This window comes from Bos grunniens, chromosome 4, assembly GCF_055505025.1.
Source record: "Bos grunniens cultivar Pamir isolate PY7600 chromosome 4, Bosgru_T2T1.0, whole genome shotgun sequence".
NCBI lineage: Eukaryota > Metazoa > Chordata > Mammalia > Artiodactyla > Bovidae > Bos > Bos grunniens.
Genome location: NC_141168.1, coordinates 30930163 through 30942891, shown reverse-complemented (window position 1 = coordinate 30942891; position 12729 = coordinate 30930163). Strand labels below are relative to the sequence as shown.

Sequence of the window (12729 nt, the reverse complement as noted above, 5' to 3'; positions counted from 1 at the left end):
ATGGACATCTAGGTTGCTTCCATGTCCTGGCTATTAGAAACAGTGTTGTGATGAACATTGGGGTACACATGTCTCTTTCAATTCTGGTTTCCTCGGTGTGTATGCCCAGCGGTGGGATTGCTATGGATTCATCTACTTTAACAGGTAGAAAGCCTATTGATATTTTATTTGTTTGTTTATTTTTTAAAATTTATTTATTTTAATTGGAGGCTAATTACAATATTTATTGGTTTTGCCATACATCAACATGAATCCGCCACAGGTGTACATGTGCTCCCCATCCTAAACCCCCCTCCCACCTCCCTCCCTGTACCATCCCTCTGGGTCATCCCAGTGCACCAGCCCCAAGCATCCTGTATCCTGCATTGAACCTGGACTGGCGATTCGTTTCTTGTATGATATTATACATGTTTCAATGCCATTCTCCCAAATCATCCCACCTTTTCCCTCTCCCACAGAGTCCAAAAGACTGTTCTATACATCTGTGTCTCTTTTGCTGTCTCACATACAGGGTTATCATTACCATCTTTCTAAATTCCATATATATGCATTAGTATACTGTATTGATGTTTTTCTTTCTGGCTTACTTCACCCTGTTTAATAGGCTCCAATTTCATCCACCTGATATTTTAAAAGTTGAGTTTTGAAACAAATTTGTCCAGTCACTTCCTCTAAATTTTTAAATTTATTGACATAAAGTTGTTCTTACTATTTTTTTAAATGTTTGTGGGGTATGTAATATTGCCCATTTTCTTTTGTGATGTTGTATTCTATGTATTCCTCTCTCTTTTTTTTTTTTTCCTTGAGTAATGTTTCTGGAGGTTCATCATTTTGTTAGTCTTTTGAAAGGACAGTTTTAATGTTCTTGACTTTCTCTGTTATGTGTTTATTTTCTATTTAATTGATTTCTTTTTCAGTTTTATCTAGTTTTTATTGGTGAATTTTAGTATGTCATTCCTTTTCTTGGTCCTTGATGTAATTCTACTATTCAGCCTTTCTTATTTTCTAATATTTTCAAGTAGGGCTACATAATTCCTCCTAAGCACTGCCTTCTGTATTTCCCACACGTTTTGGTATTCCATGTTTTAAATACTTTCTAATTACTATTCTGACTAATTCTTTGGTTTTGTAGGTGCTTAGAAATGTGGTACTTAAGTATCTGAAATTTGGTAATTTTTGATATATATATTTTTGATCATTTCTGACTAACTCCACTATAATTAAAGAAAATATTCTGTATGTTATACAGTGAGTCCCCCTACCAATGAACCTTTAGGTTGGGAAACTTTCAAAGATGTGAACGTGCACTGGCATATCCAATCACATAAGTTGGTTCATGTGTCTGGCATACATTGTCATGTCCATGCATTCTCTATAATTGTGCTTTTGTGTACTTTACTTTATAATACTGTATAGTACAGTAGTACAGTATATTTATTTCAAGCCCAAAATGTCCAGAAGCAAATGTGAGAGCAGTGGTCATGAAGCTGGTACTGCTAAGAAGCACCAAGTGATAACAATGAAAACAAGAGTAAAAATGATTGAGTTGAGTGATGGGAATAGATGGTAGATGTCACTCATAAAATGAGTTGTTCAACCATCAACATGATTCTAAAGAACAAGACAAAATCATTGACTGTGTAAAGTGTGCTGTGCCAGTGATGTCAACAATAATATAGAAGGAGCATGGAAAAATGGTGGAGAAGATAGAGAAATTTCTCAGCGTGTGGATGCAGAATCAGCATCAATGTTGAGTCCTGCTCAACCTAATGCTGATTTAAGATAAAGATAAAAGCTTGTATGAAGACTTGAAAAAGAAACACAGTGAAGAATCAGAGGGTGCATCTTTTAATGTCAGCCATGACTGGTTTCATTAGTTCAAGGCTAGAGTCAAACTTCACAACATAAAAGTAAGTAGCGAGACAGTGAGTGCAGATATGGTAGATGCCTGAGAATTTCCTGAAAGTCTTTGAGAAAGTATTGATGAAGACGTGTATTTACCCGAACAGCTTTTTAATGTGGATGAGCCAGGACTATACTGGAAGAGGATGCCAGACTGAAGTTATATCAGTGAGGAGGAAAAGTTAATGACAGACTATAAGGTAGCAAAGGATAAGCTAACGCTGTTGTTTGGTGGCAGTCCTCAGCAATATGAAACTGAAGCCTCTCTTAGTTTATCACTTAGAGAACCCCAGAACATAGAAAAGGGCTCGCTTCATATTATGTGGAAGAGTAACCCCAAATCCTGGGTCACACAGGTCATTTTCCAAGACTTGTTTTTCCACCACTTTATCTCAGAGGTAGAGAAACTGCTTGGGGGAGGACATCTGATTCAACATTCTTTTGCTGCTTGTCAGTGCTCCAGGCCAACCCCCATTCATGGACAGCTTTCACCCCATCGTCAGAGGAGTTCACCTTCCACCAAATACTACATCACTCATCAAACCTACAGACCAGGGAGTTGTAGCAACTTTCAAGAAATATTTACATCACACTTTTCAGCAGGCAGTAAAGGTGAGTGACAAATCAGGAAGAACCTTGTTGCAATTTTGGAAGGACTATAATGTGGATTGGGGGCAAGAGGAGAAGGGGACGACAGAGGATGAGATGGCTGGATGGCATCACTGACTCGATGGACATGAGTCTCAGTGAACTCCGGGAGTTGGTGATGGACAGGGAGGCCTGGCGTGCTGTGATTCATGGGGTCGCAAAGAGTCAGACACGACTGAGCGACTGATCTGATCTGATTTGATAATATCTACAAGGCCATAAAAACCATTGACTTTGCTTAGCATGAGGTTACAGCCATTACCCTGAAAAAAAGTCTTCAGTAACTTTGTGACCCTCAGCGAAAAACTGGAGCTAGAACTGCAAGAAGATGGCTTTTTTGAACTCCTTGCTGTGCAATAGGAAGAGCTTGCCAATGAAGAAGACCTGATGGAGTTGAGAAAGATAAAGAATGAAGAGAGACAAGAGGAAGAAGGAGTAATTGAAGAACCAAAGGGATTCATGATGCAGGAAATGGCAAGCGCAATTTTTTTATCTGAGGAGGCAATATTATTTTTTGAGGAACAGGACCTGAACGCAGAATGGCACACAAAGGTTGCAACAACACTTCAGAATGTGGCAATACAGTGCTATCATATAATCTATGATAAGAAAAACAACAACAACAACAACAACAACAAAGAGCTACTATCCAGACATTTCTGGATCGCTTTTCCAGAGGGTAGATAGAATTGAATCCAGAATTGAAGGAACTAGAACCTGTGCTATCAATGTCAGGCATGAGTGAAATTGCAGATTGCCCTCCTTCTCCTATTGCTGATGATCCTTCAGCTCTACCATTTCCTACCTTCTCTCCTTCCTCCTGGACTTCACTGGTGGCTCAGACAGTAAAGCATCTGCTTACAATGCTGGAGACCTGGGTTGGGAAGATCTCCTGAAGAGGGAAATGCCAACCCACTCCAGTATTCTTGCCTGGAAAATCCCATGGACAGAGGAACCTGGTAGGCTACAGTCCATGGGGTTGCAAAGAGTCAGACCTGACTGAGCGACTTCCCTTTCCTTTCTTTCTTTTCTCACTCCTCCAGTCAGTAACTCTTCTTGCCTGTTCACTTGATGCCAGCCTCTGTATGCCAGCTGTTGTACTGTACTACTGTACTTTTCAAGGTGCTATACTGTAAGATTAAAAATGTTTTCTTTATTTTGTGTTTGTTTTTTATGGTTTTTTTTTATGTGAAAAATACTATAAAACCTATTACAGTACCATACTGTATAGCCGATTGTGTTAGTCAGGTACCTAGGCTAACTTTGTTGGACTTACAGACTCATTGGACCTATGAATGTGCTCTCAGACGGAATTTGTTCATATATAGGGGACTGACTTGTATGTTAGTTTCATCATTATAAATCTGTAGAGACTGGTTTGTGACCCATAGATGACCTTTTATATAAAGTATTTCTATTAGGCAGAAGGCAATGGCACCCCACTCCAGTACTCTTGCCTGGAAAATCCCAGGGACAGGGGAGCCTGGTGGGCTGCCGTCTCTGGGGTCACACAGAGTCAGACATGACTGAAGCATCTTAGCAGCAGCAGTAGGCAGAAATAGAGTGTACTGTTTTATTGTTAGGGACAGTGTTCCACATCTGTTAATTATGTTTTCTGTTAACTATGTTTTTTGTCAATTATGTTTTTCTGTTGGTTGTTTGCTTTTCTTTTCTATTAATTACAAGAAGAATTTATATTAATGTTTTTTCAGTATTTTTGGAATTTGTCTATTTTTCCTTTCAATTCTGTAAGAGTTTTCTTCGTCTCTTTTGGTGCTGTAGTATTAAGTCCACACAAATTTAAGATTGTTATATATTTCAATTGAATTTATCTTTTTCTTGTTGTTGTGATAATTAATTTTACATATTAACCTGACTAGGCCATGGGTGTCCAGTTATTTGGTACAATAATCTGGGTGTGTTTGTGAGAATGTCTTTGAATGAGATTAACATTTGAATTGGTAGACTGAGTGAAGCAGATTGCTCTCCTCAGTGTGGGTGAACCCCAACTGACTAGCTAAAGGTCTCAATAGAACAGAAAGTCTGACTCTTCCCAGAGTAATAGAGAACTCCTTCTGCCTAGTTGCCTTGCAGGTCTAGGGATTTATTATCCTCCATAATTGCATGAGCCAAGTCTCTCTATTTCTGTGGTGGTGATGGTCTGACTCTTGTGACCCCATGAACCTGCCAGGCTCCTCTGTTTATGGGATTCTCCAGGCAAGGATACTGGAGTAAGTTGCTATTTCCTTCTCAAGGGGATCTTCCTGACCCAGCAATTGAACCCAAATCTTCTGCATTGCAGGCAGATTCTTTTCTCACGGAGCTACGACGAAGCCCTATATCTATATATCTCTATATTATATCCTGTTGGTTGTTTCTCTGGAGAACCCTAATACAATTATTACAAGATATTTCTCTCTATGTATAGTTTTTCATGGCATGCTTTTTCATCTTTTTTCTTTCAAACTTTCTATGTCTTTTAATATTTAAAGCATATCCATTGTAAGCGGTGTATAGTTTGATTTTTTTCTATTCAGTCTGACAATTTAAAAAAAATTTGGAGTAGTTAATCCATTTAAATTTCAAATAATAAATATAAGTAATGATACATGTGGAATTTAAATTTATTATCTTTATATATTCAGGGTTTTTTTTTGTTTGTTTATTTTCCCCCTCCACTCTTATTTTCTTTTAGAATAATTGTATAATTTTAAAGTATTTTCTTTATTCTCTTAGCTTTTTAATTATATACGTATATTTATTATTGAAGTGATATCCATAGAGCAGGATCCATAGGGCAGGAGTCCCCAGCCTTTGGGATCTGATGCCTGATCATCTCAAGTAGAGCTGATAAAATAATAACAGAAATAAAGTACACGATGAATATAATATGCTTGAATCATCCTGAAACCGTTACCTTCTCTCCAGTTCATGGAAAAATTGTCTTTCAGAAAACTAGTCTCTGGTGGCAAGAAGGTTGGGGATTGCTGCACCAGAGGTTTCAATGGTCTACTTTTTATTAATATTTTTTATTAATTCCTGGACTTTATACATTTTAAGTTCATTTGCCTACCTCCTAAACTTTTTTCTATTGTTATATATTTTAATGATATATACAAAAACAAGTACAGGTACATATATATGTGTGTTTGTATGCTTATATGCATACAAGTACATATATGTGTATACACACACACATATACACACACTTCAAACAGCACTAGATATTATTATTTAGAACAGTCAATATTTATTTAGATTTACCCTCAGGTCAATACTTTAAAAAACTTACCCATCCTTTGCTTTACTATGCTTCTGCTTTGTGAAGTTCTGCTTCCTAAAGAACAATTTTGTTATATCTTTTAGTGCAGTTGCCCTTGAAATGACTTTTCTTATATGTTATTTATCTGAACATTTCTTCATCTCACCACCTTTCTAAGGATGTGTTCACTGACGGAAGGTGTCTAGGTTGGCATTTATTTTTTTCAGTACTTTAAACTGTCATTTCATTGTCTTCTGACTTGCATCATGTCTGCTCAGCAAGCTGTCAGTCTTATTGTCTGTCACTTCTTTGAAGGTAATGTTTCCTTTTCTGTTTTCTGTCCCTCTACCTTCTTTTAAGTTTTTTTTTCTTTTTCCTTTCCTTTTTCAGTGACTGTACAGCTCAGGTGCCTATCTTCTTTGATCTCAGAGCTTTTTAATATGTTTTATGCTTGATGTTGCCAGCTAGTTTTTATCCATTTTGGAATGTTCTCTGTCCAATATATGTGCAAATATTCTTTCATTCCATTGATTCTTGTACTCCAATTTCAGGCATGTTAGATAATTTTAGTATTCCCATATGACTTTCCTTCTCTTTTATATATTTTTAATTCTTTTACTAACTTTATTTTTCTGCTTCTTTGTTTCCAAGTTAATAGTCTTCTTTTCTGCAGTATCTTATCATCCAGTAAGCATATCTATTAAATTCACAATTTAACTTATTGTAAGTTTATTTTTATAGAATTTCCACTTGACTATTTTTAATGGGTTTCATTTTGCTAGTAAAATTTTTTATCTTATTTGTTTTCTTGGACACATTTATCATTGTTACTTTAAAGTCCCTGTTTGATTGCTATAATATATAAATGGTCTACCTGTGGATCTTTTTCTGTCATGTGGATTTTGGTCTTGCTGTTTTGGTCATTTAGTGAATACCACAGATCTTTAGGAAAAGTTATAGAGAAAAGTTAGACAGTTATAGAAGGACTATATGATATTTCTTTCTCCAAAGAGAATTTAATTTCCTTTTGTTAGCAAAGAAACCACCTTTAGCCATGCATGTATTTAAACTGTTTCAGAATTTTTGAGTCCTGTTCTATTTCCAGTTTGTCTTTACACTACTGTGAAAACCTTTGGGAACCTCAGCAGAAAGCCTTAAGTATTTTTCCTATCCCTCCTCTTTGAAGGAGCTTACCTGAGAGTTGCATAATCACACTTTTAATAGAAACAATGTTATAAAAGCCTATTCAGATTGCATTTTAGGTTCAATGCCCTACATAGTTTCAGTTCAGTTCAGTCACTCAGTCGTGTCCGACTCATTTCGACCCCATGAATTGCAGCACGCCAGGCCTCCCTGTCCATCACCAACTCCCGGAGTTCACTTAGACTCATGTCCATCGAGTCAGTGATGTCATCCAGCCATCTCATCCTCTATCGTCCCCTTCTCCTCCTGCCCCCAATCCCTCCCAGCATCTGAGTCTTTTCCAGAGTCTTTTTCAATGAGTCAACTCTTCGCATGAGGTGGCCAAAGTACTGGAGTTTCAGCTTTAGCGTCATTCCTTCCAGAGAACACCCAGGACTGATCTCCTTTAGAATGGACTGGTTGGATCTCCTTGCACATAGTTTAGAGTGAAGCTTTTCCACTCTGGAATGGTTATAGTTCAAAAGTCTAGAAAGTTTACACAAAGTTGAGTCACATGATTTACGAACTGATTTAAATTTATGACCCAATAAATACTATTGATATGTGACCACTTGAGAACAAAATGTTTGAAAAGTGATCAACATCACAAATTTATTAAAGTTTTTTTTTTTTTTAAAGCTGCTCTTATCTTCTCTAATTAATGATGGATTTATTAGGTAAGAGAATACTGGAGAGCAATTTGTTATATATTATGGATTCAGTATGTTTTCGATGAAATGCCATATATCATAGTTCCGAAAACATCAATTTTAGAATACTAGGATTTATATGGTATTTATTTAAAAAGCAAGCAAGTTTAGAAGAAAGAGTGTTTAGATGTAAAAGTTACTCTACACTGTTAGGCAGATATAACTCCCATCTTCTGTGCTTCTTGTCACATTACATGCACCTTTATTATGACACAGTATAGTGAATTATAGTTATTTGTCACTTTGCCTCCTTTCTAGACTGCAAGATCTTTCATGTCAGAGAGCCATATATTTTCATTTCTAGATCCTCAGTGTCTAACAAAATACCTGACATACATAAGGAATTCTTCTTCTTCTTCTTTTTTTAAATTTTATTTTATTTTTAAACTTTACAATATTGTATTAGTTTTGCCCAACATCAAAATGAATCCGCCACAGGTATACCCGTGTCCCCATCCTGAACCCTCCTCCCTCCCCCCTCCCCATACCTTCCCTCTGGGCCGTCCCAGTGCACCAGCCCCAAGCATCTAGCACTATCGGCTAGAAATGGTAATTTTCATAATTAGTAAAATATTTTAAATTTTAAACTGAGTCAAAAATCCTTAAAGGTTTTCAAGGTATGTAAGTTCCCAAGTGTGAAAGGTGGGAAACATTTTTTTCCCCTCTGAGAAAATAAACATTGTGTATGAAAAGATCTGATTTCAAAAAATGTTTTTCCTCAGCTAAAGAAAATTACTAGGACAGAAGTCACTGTGGACAAGAAAGGGTCTTCACTTTCCTCATTTGTAAAATAGGTGATGGACAAGAGTCAGTGCTTCTAAAGTATTTTATTTTGCTTTGAAAATACTTCTTTAAGATTACCTTTCCCTGCTGTAGAGCTGGAGTCCTCACAATCTGTCTGCCCTGCTCATTATGAGGGCTCTCTGCTAAGATTAGAAGATTGGAAAGGTAAGGACTTACCTAGGAGTTGTGCCATTGTAAATCTAACCATAGGAGATGTACTACTACTTGCTTAAAAGAAAAACAAATATTCATTTGAAACAAGATATCATTGGCTTCTTAGTATAGGTATTCCTAAAGTTAAAAGTTTTGTTATACAGCAATTAATTGAGCCAGAGGATTTATGTTGAATAATTTACCTAATAAGACCTGTCAATGTAATTTGGTATTAATTGCCAAGTTACTTCAAATATAATAGCTTCAGTTTTATGACTAACTTCACTGCCAGCTGATAACAGTTTAGTGTGTATTTTAGGAAATAGTAGCACTCCTTCTGAGAATATAAATATGAAGAAAGTAGAGCAGGAAGCATTAGCTAAGGTGAAAGTGAAAGTGAAGTAGTTCAGTCGTGTCCGACTCTTCGCAACCCCGTGGACTGTAGCCTACCAGGCTCGTCCCTCCATGGGATTCTCCAGGCAAGAATACTGGAGTGGGTTGCCATTTCCTTCTCCAGGGGATCTTCCCAACCCAAGGATCAAACCCAGGTCTTCTGCATTACAGGCAGAAGCTTTAACCTCTGAGCCACCAGGGAAGCCCTAGCTAAGGTGAATGTATAATAAAACCTTGTTATGGGAGAATCCTATAAAGAACTAACATATAAAGAAAACTTTTTTCTAAAAGTAAATATGTTGTGCTGAGAAATCAATCACACAAAAACAGCTAGCTGTAGGGATGTTACTAGTCATTATGCATCAGAAAAATGAATTTGAGGTGTTCCGATTTTTTGTTGACTTGTTAAAATTTTTTCCTAAAACTAATTATTAAAGTTCTGCCTGTCTTGAAACAGTAAAAATAAAACAGTACAGGTGTTGCTTTGTTTCAGTTTTTTATAACTATGAATTTTCACTGATAAGTACTGATTTTTTCTTCTACCTTCTTAGTACAAAGTAGGAAGATGCATAAAATAGCAGTTAAAATATGGAAAATAAAGTGTGGCTATTTATTTATCAAGTTAAAAGTTGTCCAAAACCAACATAAGAAGTCACAATAAAAATTCAGTGTGAAATTGAGATTAAATGTTTGCAGATACATTTCCAGAATGGTGGAGGGGGAGAGAGATCCTTATCAAACTACTGCTTGAGGATTGTCACCAAAAAGCTACTAACTTGTACCTAGGATCCTGATTACTATAGAAGAATCAAAGTAGAAACTTTTAGAAAAATTAATTCATGGACCAGAAATAACAAAGAAGAATTTATGTTCATCTCAATTAATTTTACACAGGCACTGAAACTTGACTAGAATTTTGTAAAACATTGAATCAAAGTTAGCTGTTTCTGGTTTTTCCCGTTACAGAGATGAGAATGAAACAGCCATTGGAGTCTCTTTTCTGCATATTTGATTTTCATCCAAAGATTGAGGTGAAGGGACAAAGTAATTAGAAAGGCTTCTTCTAAGCACTAGTTAACAAAGCCACAACTATACAATAATAGGGACTTTGAAGCAGACTTAGGAAGTAAAAGTAAGAAAAGTGGTGGGGAAGGAAAGTGGGAGGGAAAAATGAACACATTGTTAAAAAGTGTAAGTATTAAGAGTCTTCTGAAACATGTGTATATTAATAAGTAGCTTTGTGCCCATTTGAGAAACGTAAAATATTTATTATTAAATTATTAAATTGTGTTTCTTATTAAACATATCTTAGATGTCCCCCTAAGTGTCCCTTGAGAAGGAAGTGGCAATCCACTCCAGTATTCTTGCCTGGAGAATCCCGTGGACAGAGGAGTTTACGGGGCTACATCACGGGGTTGCAAAAAGTTGGACACAACTGAGTGACTACACTTATTACTTACTTAGGTGTCCTCCAGAATTTTAGGATATTTATTTTCTTTTCAACCTCAGCCACAACTGTTGTGTCTTCTCTTACCCACTGCTAGAGCTCCAAAATGTCACGACGTAGGGCATCCTTAAAGAAATCAACACACTTGACTGTTTACAAAGCATGCGTCTGTGGGAAGCTAATGTATATTGGTACTCATTACATACCAGCTACTTATGTTATTTCTTTTAATTCTTATGTTTTGCAACTAAAGAAATCAAGCCTGAAAATGTAATTCAAATTCAACTCCGACTCTGAGGTTTATGATATTTCTATTGCTGTCTATTCTGATGTTTACTTTATAGTTAATTATAAATGGATAATATTTAAAAACAAGAAATAAATAAAAAACTAATTTGAAATTTTGCTCAGGTGGTTGATGAAGTAAAGGGTACAATAATAGGAGAGGATAAACAGAGGATACTTCAGGTTATACTAGAAGTGATGATTGGATATTCTTGAATCAGGATTGGCAATGATGGTTGTATTGAGCTGAATACAGAAGTGTTCTTTTTTTTTTAACTTTATGCTTTTTATTACTCTCTACATATTAACTGTAAAACTTGTATTTTAGAAATACCATGGCAAGTGTTTATAATAATAGAGGACAAGGCATAGTCTACATAGGAACATTGATGTTCGTACCTAGGAAGTAAATGTACTTTTACTTTTAGACTGGTCAGTTTGCTCTTTTAGGCCTTTAACTTTGAAGGACACATGACTGCAACAATCAAAGTGAATTAGGAAAAGGATGAGAAAAAAAGAAATGTCTTAATTAAAGTCTTTTGCATGGGTGGCTTAGATATAAAAAGAATTTCTTCAAATAATTTCCTAAGTGTCACTCAGAAGCCTCCCTGCTATCTGTAATATAATGTGCTGGAGTCCTTGGAATAAAATTATAGAGTAATTTAAAATATATATTATACATTTGAAATGATTGTAAATCATTCTATAGTTTGTAGCATGTTAATGGGATGAAATAGAGATAAAAGGCAGTCCACGTTCATATTTTCAAGATAAATGTACTTTAGAAGTCAACTGAACTCCTTGTTCATGTTCTAAATATAGCCCTTGTGATAATACCTAAGATATAAGCAGCCACTGATTTTTGATTCACACTTAAGTGGAGGTAGAGAGGCACCAGCCATTCCACATCCCCCAGCGTGGGAAGCATCAGAGCTGTAAAACACACCACTGCCAGGAAGACAGGCAGTTCTATTTTCTGGTTGAAACGACTGCTCAAAAAATAAACTTTCAGTTAAATGTTCTTTTACTCTTTTTTCCTCCTCTTCCTTTTGTTGTTCTTTTGCGGATGGGAGAAGAGTAGCCACAACCTCTTTGCTTCTTAAAGCCTTCCTCTGGCTTTGCTCGGAAACTTGGAGATGGAATTTGTCTATTGCACCATAGTGACAGGATCGGACATCTCTATGACGAATTACACTTTGAACTTCAAGGCAAACTCATAGGGATTATAGAGTGTCAACACTTGCTTATGTGTTGACTGATCATCTGCATAAGATATTAGCTCTGTGGGAAACACAAAGACAGGAAGATTTCCTTCCAGTAACTCTGGCTGTCTTTTGTTGATGCATTGGCACTAAATCCCCCTCGCTGAGGCGTCGGTTTTTACAGTCTCAAATCTATTTGGGGTTTTTCTTAAAAATCAGTTAAAAACTCCAAAGCATTTTGGCAATCTCGGCAATACCGACTCCTCGGAAAGCAGCTGCGATTGCTCCTTCCAGTCCTTTGTCAGCATCTCTAGGCTGCACTGCCTGCTGGGATACCGGAGGACTCAAATACCTAGAAGGTTCTTAGAAGCACTTTACAAATGATGTTAGGACAGAGTTATGGTGTAGAAGATCATGGCATCTTGTCCCATCACTTCACGGGAAATAGTTGGGGAAACAGTGGAAACAGTGTCAGATTTTATTTTTTGGGCTCCAAAATCACTGCAGATGGTGACTGCAGCCATGAAATTAAGACTCTTACTCCTTGGAAGGAAAGTTATGACCAACCTAGACAGCATATTGAAAAGCAGAGACATTACTTTGCCAACAAAGGTCCGTCTAGTCAAGGCTATGGTTTTTCCAGTGATCATGTATGAATGTGAGAGCTGGACTATAAAGAAATCTGAGCACCAAAGAATTGATGCTTTTGAACTGTGGTATTAGAGAAGACTCTTGAGAGTCCCTTGGACTGCAAGGAGATCC

At 36.6% G+C, this 12729-nt stretch overlaps 2 pseudogenes; both read right to left on the bottom strand.

Annotated features, from left to right (window-relative positions):
* The window catches only part of LOC147373878 (developmentally-regulated GTP-binding protein 1 pseudogene), a 37631-nt pseudogene extending 27026 nt beyond the window's left edge, over positions 1–10605 (bottom strand).
* Positions 10606–11503: 898 nt separating this feature from the next.
* LOC147373877 (motile sperm domain-containing protein 1 pseudogene) lies at positions 11504–12275 on the bottom strand (annotated as a pseudogene).
* Between the last annotated feature and the right edge of the window lie 454 nt (positions 12276–12729).